The 12,447-nt window shown below is 35.3% G+C and overlaps 1 protein-coding gene across 1 annotated transcript in view; it reads right to left on the bottom strand.

The window, feature by feature from the left end:
• Nucleotides 1-12,447, bottom strand: part of EPHA6 (EPH receptor A6) — a 512,200-nt gene that overhangs the window by 51,168 nt on the left and 448,585 nt on the right. The window lies entirely within an intron of this gene.

The raw sequence follows: 12,447 nt of genomic DNA, 5'->3' as shown, positions 1-12,447 counted from the left end.
AGAGTTCCAGGATATAAATAATGAAGAAAATTAGAATACAGTATTGCATTGGAAAACAAAACTTTGTTTTTATTAAATATATTAAATCTTCCCTTGAAATAAAGGGAAATAAATTTCACTGTTGTCTGTGGTCTATACCAGGGTATCAAACTGGTGGCCCACAGGCTGGATGTGTCAAGCACAGGTCATGCCCACCGGAGCTCCGTGAATGGGGAAAAGCATCCCAAAAGTCATGTGACAGCAACGTAATGCAGCGAGTTTGAAACCTTGGTCTATACCATGCTATAATTGACTACTTAGAGTCTGAGAAAGACAATGGCTGTTTGCAAAAATAATTCAGAACCGATCATCTGTATATTCCTCTTGTAGGAGGAAGTGATAGAATCTAGTCAATAAGACTATATGAAAAACTAGGCTTTTTCATTGCGAGCAGCTGTTAGGGGCTTGACATTAATCTTGAAGATTGGATATGTATATTTTAAGATAATGCTTATCAGTAAATTTGTTAGGGCAGGGATTCTGTTCCTGATTGCCTCTTGAAGCAGTGGGGATTTTGCAAATGTTTTGGCTACATAATACTTTGCAAACTAACAGCTTCTTTCTCAGTCTCTCAGAAGTCCATCATAGATCCCTAAAGACAAATAGAAGTTTGAAAATAGATAGTAGCTGATGTGAAAAATACTACATTATATCATGGATGGACATCCTGAGAGAACATTTGATGCTTTGCAATGGAACAATCTAGCGTATTTGAAGCTTATTTTATGGCAACTAGGTGTAAAAGTATTGTACTGCAACTTTTAAAAATAATAAGTCCTTTTAAATCATATTGCCATTTTTGTTAAAAATATGCATAATATATGCATTAAATGTTGTGTGCTAAATGAGAAAATATTTCTTTCCTAAACCTGTAACAACATTTTTAATATTAAAGATAAATACCATGATAATTACAGTAAGCCTAAATAATAACTTCTCAAGGATGTCTCTTTGACAATAATGTGGACAATATACCCCAAGAAGAGAAACTTCAACATTATTCATATCATATTATTCATTTTTGCATACAGAAAAATTGGCTAAGAACTATTGCTTTATATTAATGAAATATTGTACCAAGGCTTTGTTGAGTAGAATATGGAATTAATTATGAATGAATTAATAGTTAATTGAATTAATTAGGATATCTGTACAATTCCTAAGGGACAAAGAAGTATCCCTTTTCAGCTTTTATACGCATAGAAGCTAACCAGGGGTGGGTTCTAATTTTTTTTACTACCTGTTCTGTGGGCGTGGCTTATTTTGTGGGTGTGGCTTGGCGGTCATGTGACACTGGGTGTGGCTTGGCGGTCATGTGACACTGGGTGTGGCTTGGCGGTCATGTGACTGGGTGAGAGTGGTTTGGTGGTCATGTGACTGGGTGGGCGTGGCCAATAACAATAAATAATAAAAATAAACAAAGTATACAAAACAATAAGAGGTACCAAAAACCAACTTTCACACTTTACACACACACAACACAACACAACACAACTGACTCACACACAATGTAAAAGCACCTGCACTTCACCCAAAAGGGCCCCTGCAACAAGCAGAAACCTCACAAAATTACAAAAAGCTCAAAAATCAAGTTTTGCACTTTACACACACACACAGCACAACACAACACAACACAACCTACTCACACACAATGTAAAAGCAGCTGCACTTCATCCAAAAGGGCCCCTGCAACAAGCAAGAACCTCACACAGCCACAAAAAGTTCAAAAACCAACTTTCACACTTTACACACAACACAACACAACATCACACACACACACACACACACACACACACACACACAAAATGCCACATACAGTTTTGTGAGACTTTGTGTGTTTGTGTAGTTAGAGTGAAACACTACAGAAACACACCAAATCTCAGAAAGCTGCACAAATATTTTATTATTTTATTTATATGTTTTAGATCAGTGGTCTCCAACCTTAGTAACTTTAAGGTTTGTGGACTTCAACTCCCAGAGTTCCTCAGCCAGCAAAGCAGTTGCTGACTGATCAGATGGATTCTAGGCAGGTTTGTGGACTTCAACTCCCAGAGTTCCTCAGCCAGCAAAGGCACATGGATTGCAGGAAGGCATAGTCAGTTGCAACTGTTGCAATTGATTGGAGAAGTGAAGGAAAGCGAGCCCGAAAGGAGCTTACTTAATTAAGTAAGTGAGGAGGGGGGATTGGGTGGACCAGAGGAAAAAAAGTTTTTAAAAGGATCCTCTGAGGATCCTTGCTCAGCCACGCAATCATCAGAGGGTTTTTTTTCTTTTAAAAGCTTTTTTTTTGGCTGAAAAAAAAGAGGCTTTTAAAAGTAAAAAAACCACAAACCTCTGATGATCGGAGAACCGGTTCGGGGGCATAGCCAGCCAGCCATTACTACCAGTTCTCCGAACACCAGCAGAGTTTTACTACTGGCTCAATAGAACTGGAGCAAACCGGGGGCAACCCTCCACTGAAGCTAACATACCTTCCCTTTCCATTTAAAATCATTTGTTGAAGCTAAAGTTGATCTATTTATTTAAATTTATTTAAATTTATTAGCCATCCAACTTTAATGAATTGTATGTTGTGAATGATATGATAGACCTTGAACACAGGCAATTTAAATATGAATTTTAACACAGCAGCACCTGTTGCCAAAATGAGTAATAAGATTCAGTGTTTGTAATTATAATTCCATAAGTCCTAATAAAAAGCAGTCCATATAAATTATTTAAAAATGATTTTAAAATATTTTTAATTTTTTTTTGCCAGAGTTGCTTTTATTTGGCTTTAAGTAAATTTTCATTTCATGACCCTTTTCTTTCAGCCTCTCACATCATAACAAAGATATAGTCAAATGATACTGAATTTTGTTTTTTTAATTCTAGGAGCTGACAGATCTTGGAAGTTCAAACATTGAAATGTTACATTTTGCTATTATAGCATTACACACGTGTGTGCATAGACACTAATATACAACCCTGCACTGGTTGTATTAAATTAATATTAATTTAGTACTAAAATGTAAAAGTATTAAATTAAGACATTCATTTTCTTTTTTCTTCTGTGTCCAGTTATTTTTAAATTAAATAGTCAGCTCTTTTAGGATTAAACAACTTTTACAGCTTAGAGAAAAGGATTTACTTACTTGTTGGGTTTACACATTGCACCAAGATGTGACTGAAATAGAGTTGTGTGATTGTTGTTGTGTAGTTTAGCTTTGTTTAGAATGCTATGTGGATCATGACATTAAATTAAATCATATATGGCTAATTTGTTTGCTTATGGACTGTTACATGAACATGAAACTATTAGCAATAGTCTTTTGCTAACATGGGTTTGGGATTTAGAGGTAGTGGATTTTATTAGACACTTTTGTCAAGTACAGATACAGATTACATCTTATCACGTCTTCTATATATTGAAATTATCCAGATATTTCTTTGTCCATTATTTGTAATAATTATTTTATAAATAAAAACTTAATTACTTTTTACTTAATGACTTTTCAGCAGCGGAGGCCTCTGGTGGCTCAGACTGCTAATAAAGTCTGTTATTAACACAGCTGCTTGCAATTACTGCAGGTTCAAGTCCCACCAGGCCCAAGGTTGACTCAGCCTTCCATCCTTTATAAGGTAGGTAAAATGAGGACCCAGATTGTTGGGGGCAATAAGTTGACTTTGTATATAATATACAAATGGATGAAGACTATTGCTTAACATAGTGTAAGCCACCTTGAGTCTTCGGAGAAGGGTGGGATATAAATGCAAATTTAAAAAAAAGTGTGCAATTTCTTATTTTGGTGAACAGATATGAGTGACAGATTTAACTTTGGAAATAATTCAATCTTAAATCCTAGGTATGCCTTAAATGCCTTTAAACACATCCTTCCCAAAATGTTATAGTTTATTGTATTTCCACCAGAGGGGAAATATGTTTCTTTCTTATATTAGCTGCCTTCTCACAACAATGTGACCCTGGGCAACATGCAAAGATGGCACCAGTTAAAAACTACAATTCAATCTAAAAACAGTCAAACATAAATAAAGATAAAAATAAAAAAAACCCTCCAAGATTGCAGGAGAACAATTATCATTTAATTTCAGGCAGCCACCTACTAGTTTCCCCATGGGATCCCCAAGGCTGATGAAAAAGCAACAGATTTTAAGGGTGTTCCAAAAAGTTAACAGACATGGGGCTAATCTCCACTTGAAAGAATCATATTCTGGAGGGTAGGAGTCATAGCAGAAAAGGCATACAAACTGGACCCACCAGCTGGAGCTCTTTGGTGAGAGACTTTCAGCATACCCTTCCTGCCTGAACTAATGGGATGGGTAGTTGTAATTGGGAAGAGACAGCCCCCCAAGTAATATTATGTAAAATTCTTATTAGATTTTGATGCCATCAACATAAAGGTTAAGATGTATTCTCACAGTAGCTGTTGATAAAAAAAATACTTCCTGCTGCCATAGAAATTCCCAAGATATAATTTCATTTCCCCCCCACCCCAAATCTTAAACTTCTTTAAGCCCCAGGATAGATTCTCCATAATCTATTTCAAATAAAATCTGATAAAGTTTTGAAATTATACAGTAACTTTAAGTTCTATGAAAAAAATTAACACTAATTTTTCAAAAAGAGTTTGATGTCTATTTATATATTTTTTACAATTATCTTGTAATTTGGAATTGGTCTGGCCCCAAAGAAACCAAAAGTCCTTTTTATTTTAATAGTAGTTTCATTCTAAATTACAAAGTTTGAGTTTTTGTAGAAACCTTTTGTTCTGTAAAAATATTTCTTTTAGAGATATACAATTAAAACTTTCCAAAATATATAGTATATAATTTATACTATTCTTTTTATTCAATATGCACATCTTTCAATTGTACTTCTTGTTTCTTTTACTTTTGACTTTCTACCACTAGCAATATAACCTACAGACTGTATTGAATCTGATGCCCTTTAACTTGTCTTTTATGTACTAAATTTCTTAGTGCCTTGTGCTGCAGTGCGAATATTTTAAATAGGATTACTATGCTTTATTTCTCTATTATTATCCATTATTTTCAAACAATATTTCCTCCCACATAGTCTGCTGTATTTCAGTCTGTCTAGTCCGGTTCTTTTCCCCTTCTGTAAAGTTTTACTGAAAAACTTTTATCCACTATTCTTTATTTAGCTAAAACATAGCAACATGAAATCTACTGTCCCATTGCCAGTTTTCATCCTGTCCCAGTTATTGCTAAACTGAGGCCTCCCTGTTCATAGCTTAGCAAATGAAAATGACATCACAATGATCACATGTGTATTGCCACATTGTTCAAAGGTGTGTGCATGTAGTTTAAAGTTGGCTACATAGCCAGTTTTGCTTTTTCGCCAGAGGGATTTTTTTTTGGATTGGAGCTTTTTTCTCATAATTAATTCATAATGTTTGATGCAAGTATTTAATTTGCATTATTTGTACCAGGAAACACATAGCATTGTCTGCCAGCCCTTGCCTTGTCTTCAAAAACCGACTTCTGTCCAATTTAGTTTGCTACTTTCAATTGCATTTAAGTACAGTTTTTGTTCAGTAGGAGCCTGCTAGTCTACTGTTACAGTGCATTTGCGTGGACTATGCAGTTTGATCTTAAGATATGCCTACCATTCATTTTCAGGTGCAAGATACACTAAAGTAGTATTTATTATAGAACAAATTCAGTAACTGCAATCAAGAACTGATTTTCAGAAGGTACAGTATGGAAAAAAATGTTTTCAGTTCTTGGACAAATTAAAGAGATGTCTTGATTGTTAATTGTCTCGACTGCCAATTTATTTGATCTGAATTTAATCAGTTTTAGATAGAATTCAAATTTGTTGAGCAGTTTATAATGTATTCATCAAATGGATTACAACTTCCATAGTTTAATAATAAGGAATATGAATACACCACAACTTCTGAAAATGTCGACCATAACATTGTACAATAATTATTGCACACCACCACAGAGTTGCTTTTAGTGAGATAGATTATATAATGATAAATAAATAAATAAAAATCAATACCAATGAAAATAGATATGACCCCAAACATAACACAGCACAGCAATAAATGATAGTGATTCAAAGTAATTATTTTTAACAACTTATAAAAAATCTACCAAGTTCAAACTAGTCAAACTTACAAGAGAAGACTGTTCTCTTTCCCCCTCATTTCACCAGGAGAGGAAATAGCAAAGTGCAGTCCCAAATTCATTTCCCTGATTCTAGTCATTTTTCATCTTCCTATCACAGTGCTCCAAGCACCTCTTCTGCTACTTCATTTCCTGGACATCCTCAGTAAGCCAAGAATTCACTAGGAATCATCCAGCCAAGGGTAATCATGGCAATCAAAGCATTCCGGTCACTTTCTGTTGCTTGGAGATGAACAGGCACTCAAAGGAGCTGGTTACAAGGTCACAATGGATATCTCAAAGAATCTTCTGGAAACCACCAAGATCCACGAGGCACCCAGTCATCCCATTTAATTTACAAAGATCCCAGGTGGCAGTCAATCTTATTTGGACCAGGAGATTAGAGATTAGCACTGTTCTCCAATAAAGTTGCATTCCATCCATACGTTTCCTAATGGAATTTAGAGTAATGTTCTATGAATTCTATAAATGAATGTCAGTTCATTTGAGATGCTAGATGCTAGAATGTTTTGAAGAGATACACATGAACTGTATAGTGCCTTTGACATCCCCGTGTGCCGGCCTGCATGCCGGAAGTGGCACATGAAACCATCCCTTGAGGTATGCATGGCCCCGCTGGCCTTCGTGCACGCAGGAGCACCGATACCTGCAAGAGAGGCAGTCCATCGCACATGCATGAGCCGGCACTCAAACATCCTATTACCAGCATGGAAGCATGCCCGACAAACAGTTGGCCATTGTACAACGATGTGCGCAATGTCAATCTGGAAAGCTGGGTGCTGGCCTGCGCATGTGTGATGGAATGCCGCTCTTTTGGGTTCTGTCGCTTCCACGCGCGTGACAGCCAGCTGACCGGCACATGTGTGAACACAGGAATACAGAATAGGAGCAAGTGAGGCCGTGCATTCTTTGCGGGATGGTTTTGCGTGCCACTTCCGGCACACGTGCCATAGGTTCTCCGACACCGGTATAGTGCTTTTCTGATTTTTACATTGCATCTGAGGTAAATTCATATAATGGGCAATTGATACAGATAGGAGCAGGATATGCTCAAGAAGCAATGGGTGGAAACTAATCAAGGAGAGAAGCAACCTAGAACTAAGGAGAAATTTCCTGACAGTTAGAACAATTAATCAGTGGAACAACTTGCCTGTAGAAGTTGTAAATGCTCCAGCACTGGAAATTTTTAAGAAAATGTTGGATAGCCATTTGTCTGAAATGGTGTAGAGTTTCCTGCCTGGGCAGGGGGTTGGACTAGAAGACCTCCAAGGTCCCTTCCAACTCTGATATTATTATTATTATTATTATTATTATTATTATTATTATTATTATTATTATTATTATTATTATTATTATTATTATATTAGTTCCGCTTCTGTTTCAAAACAGCTTCTATAGCTCTTAAAAGAAGTTTTTAATACTATGTCATGAAGTGGTGATAACTATGACTCTGAGTGAGTATGCAGTAGCATACTGTCCAAGAAGCAATGACATAAGTCAATGCCAGAATTCACCGAAATCCACTTTTGGCTCTGGTTTTGTAGCTAATAAAGAAGTTTGAGAAAGATACAGGGAGATGAAGTTGTAAAGTTCAACTATTGGAATAAAGTTTATATAGCAATTTTGCCTGTTTCTATCAGCAAGTAATGCACAATACTTTCACCTATATTTTAAGAGCCATAATATTTAAGAAGATATTTAAAGAAAAAAATATCAAAAGCTAAAATTGTGTGGTATCTGATTGTAGCATTTTCTGTCACATGCCACATGCTTCAATGTAATTTTGGGCAAATAAAACAAACACTATTGTAATTAAATATTTTTTTTTCCAAATGCAGATGCCCTTGCTTTTAGGATATATGTTTTAGCAAGATTCCTGACATATATAATCAATTCACTGATTATCCCATAGAATTTCATTTGGGGCTAGCTTTTTTAACCAGACTGTCAATCCTGAAATTGACCTAACTGAAGCCATTTGGAAGCTTCAGTGTTGCCACACTGGAGCTGAGGGATAGGGAGGGGGAAGCCAAAACAAAATACTTTCTCCTGAGAACCAAGGGCATTTCCACAGGTGGCCAGAGAGAGAGAAGGAGTGAAGTTACCAGGCAATCAGGTGACACCTTGATTGGACCATGTAACTCATTGTTTGGGAAAGGGGAAACACTTTTACTTTTAATTAGATAAAAACCATGGGAACCTTCAGAGTTGGTTTTCGCCAGAACTGTGTCAATATGATATATCCAATAAAACTATTCTTTGAGAAATCTACCTGCCTTGGAGTTTTGTTTGCTATGGGTATATTACTTGGAACCCTGACATTGACATTTGAATAAATTTATATATATTTTGATCTACAAAATTATCTGGATATTTTTAAAAATTATTTTCCCATAAGAAATAATAGAAACTTTTTACTGAGCATTTATGCTACATGGTATCTAGTGCATACGTTTGATTCTCAGGAGTTATCCCCGAAATCACTTTTGATATAATTACCAGTTGTCTGTTAAGAGTGTTTATCAGTCTTGGCAACAATTCATAACACAGCAAATTTATCCAAGGCACTGTTCCATCAAATTCTAAGCAGCCTTTAATAGCTTTGCCAAATAAACTATTCTTGACAGCCAAAGGTAGATCTAATGCCTGGCTGGTTTCACTCTTATATTGCCATTCTAGGGTACATGAAATAAATTATTTTATATTCAACATCTGATGCTGTTTTGCGAAGCTTGTTTCAAGAAACATTCCAGTCCAGTTACAGAACGCTGCATAAAATATTGACCAAAAAAAAATCACTCTCTCCAGTAGAAGCTATTCATTCCACATAAACATTTTGTTCATAAAACTGCCAGGAAGTAACCATTTTAAACAGAAAACTGTATGAATGAAATTTGCATGTTGCCCTCAACATTTAATTATAGAGTTTTAGAAATGCATAGCACTAATTTCAGTCATTATACATTCTCTGCCTTTGATTGCATGGATCAAACTAAAAAAATTGGGGATCAAGACATTTTATACTGGAATATAATGGAATGAATATTTAAAGAAGGTATGTAATCTGACCCATCATTTAAAGTAGCCTCTGGGTATTTTCCCATTAGCCCACAGCATCTTGTTGATTCTTTATTTTGTAATATTACACTGTGCAAAAGTTTGACTTGCACCAATTAAAATGTTTTATTATTGTAATATTAATAATCTAAGAATTATCTTTTATATTCTACTTGACATGTGCAATATGCAAACATCTGAAAACTGTAAGAGTACACATCTTGAATTGTGGAAGAGCAACTTCTAGCATCCTTAAGAAGCATGTCTAACAGTGAAGGATGCTGGGAGTTGGAGTTAAACAATAACTGGCCTGCCAAATTTAATTATTCATCAAAGGTATTCCCATGGGCAGAATCACATGCAATGAAAAAAATAGACTATATATCAACAGAGTATGAGGAAGTTTGGGAGAGAGGGGGACAGAGCAAAAGAGCTCATATATATCTAAAAATATATTTGTAGTATTAATCTTCAATTAGAACATAAAGGTGACCCAACAAATGTTGTAATAAAGCTCTCAATGACCGCCAATAGTGAGTTGGGTGGCATATAAATGTAATAAATAAATGCTCGTTTTCTAACATTTTAAGACTTTTCAGAGAATAAGCTACATCACTATTGCCTGGGGTTTATGATTTTCCTATTTTTTGTATGTTGAGATCATACAAAGAAGCATTTTTCAAATCAATCACTATTTAGAATTTAGTAAGACTGGGAATTTCTATATAGGAAAACTAAAACTAAAACAGCAATGATTATGATGATTTAACTCATATAGATTTCACAGAAGACAACGTTGAAAAAGCTCTTAATAACTTAAAACCATCGCTATCTATTGGGCCCGATGGACTATGTGCATACTTCTTAAAAAAACTTTTCATTAATATAGCAGAACCCCTAAGTATTATCTTTGATAAAGCTTTCACTACCAGCTCTCTTCCCAAACTCTGGTCACTAGCCACAGTCATCCCTATCTTCAAAAAAGGAGACCCCAGCTTAGTCAAAAATTACAGACCAATCTCCCTTTGTTGTGTCACCTGCAAAGTCATGGAATCTATTATCAACCAATCCATTACCTCACACTTAGAAACTAACAACCTACTCTCCAATAAACAATTTGGTTTCAGGAAAAAATTATCATGTAACTTACAACTTCTCCACTGCAAAAACATATGGACTTCAAATATTGATCAAGGCAAATCAATAGATGCAATCTACATAGACTTCTGCAAAGCTTTTGACTCAATAGTACACGATAAACTTCTCCTAAAACTAATATCCTATGGCATCTCAGGACCCCTCCACAAATGGATATCTGCTTTTCTGTCTAACAGACAACAAATGGTCAAAATGGGCAATGCTTTATCAAACCCGGTTCCTGTCAAGAGTGGCGTTCCTCAAGGCAGTGTCCTTGGACCAACACTCTTTATACTATACATTAATGATCTTTGTGACCATATCTCAAGTAATTGTGTTCTCTTTGCTGATGATGTCAAACTATTTAACACCACAGACAATACTGCTATCATTCAAAATGACCTTGATCATCTAACCGCTTGGTCTAAAAATTGGCAGCTCCAAATTTCAACCAGCAAATGCTCAGTCTTACATATAGGAAAAAAGAACCCAAACACTAAGTACATACTAGATGGACATTACCTTACTGATGACCCCCATCCTATTAAAGACCTTGGAGTTTTCATGTCAAATGATCTAAGTGCCAAAGCCCACGGCAACTACATAGCAAAAAAAGCTCTAAGAGTTGTAAACCTAATCTTGCGTAGCTTCTTTTCCAAAAACACCACACTACTAACCAGAGCATATAAAACATTTGCTAGACCAATTCTAGAATACAGCTCGCCTGTTTGGAACCCTCACCACATCTCTGACATCAATACAATGGAACGTGTCCAGAAATATTTTACAAGAAGAGTTCTCCATTCCTCTGAAAACAATAAAATACCTTATCCCACTAGACTTGAAATTCTAGGCTTAGAAAGCTTGGAACTCTGTTGCTTTTGACAAGACCTAAGTTTAACTCACAGAATCATCTATTGTAATGTCCTTCCTGTTAAAGACTACTTCAGCTTTAATTGCAATAATACTAGAGCAACTAATAGATTTAAACTTAATGTCAACCGCTTTAATCTAGATTGCAGAAAATATGACTTCTGTAACAGAATCATCAGTGCTTGGAATACTTTACCTGACTCTGTGGTCTCTTCCCACAATCCTAAAAGTTTTATCAAAAAACTTTCTACTATTGACCTCACTCCATTCCCAAGAGGACCATAAGGGGCGTGCATAAGTGCACAAACGTGCCTACCATTCCTGTCCTATTGTTTTCTTCTCTTCTTCCTATATATATGCTTATACCTCCTTATATTTACTCATATATGTGTTTATATACTATATAATGTTTTTGTATGATACCTACATATATTGTTGTGACAAAATAAATAAATAAATAAAATAATAATAAAAGCAGAAAGGCTTCACCATGCCCTTGAGATGTTAGATTTCATTAATAAAAAACTGATTTTTGACCAGTAGAACAATCTCCCAGTACTGAAATAGCTTGAAAGGACTCTGAAATAATTGGAGTGGCGAATTCATACAGGATTGTTTGAAGGTTTTGTTTTTAAATATCTTTTCCTTAGAAGGGTGATTTCTATATTCAACCAGACTTCCAGTTTAGCTAGGCTATTAAAGGAAATGCCAATCAATACTCCACTCAGTGTGCTGAAGAACAAACTCTTTCCAGAATATTCTTATTTTCTCTATAGAGTTAAAAAGTATCTCATTTTGATCACTATACAAAGTATGTGGTCTAAGACTGAATGGAATCCACCTGTCCCATATGGATGCCGTTTTCTTCAAAAACACAAAGAACAAAAACAAAACAAGAAAAAAGTCCTTTCTTGGATTGTCCTCTCTATGGGACCAGAAAAATCACTTGTGACTGTATGACTGTAACTTTTTGTTGCTATCATTAAGGGTTAAATTGCAACCTATGACCATCATTTGTGTTGTAAATGTTGTACCTTTGATGTATTTTTTTTCTTTCCTTTTTCTTTTATGTACACTGAGAGCATATGCACCAAAACAAATTCCTTGTGTGTCAAATCACACTTGGCCAATAAATTCTATTCTATTCTATTCTATTCTATTCTATTCTATTCTATTCTATTC

This window comes from Ahaetulla prasina, chromosome 5, assembly GCF_028640845.1.
Source record: "Ahaetulla prasina isolate Xishuangbanna chromosome 5, ASM2864084v1, whole genome shotgun sequence".
NCBI classification, from domain to species: Eukaryota; Metazoa; Chordata; class Lepidosauria; order Squamata; family Colubridae; genus Ahaetulla; species Ahaetulla prasina.
Note: the sequence above shows the minus strand (reverse complement) of the source record. Positions and strands in the feature narration are given on the sequence as shown.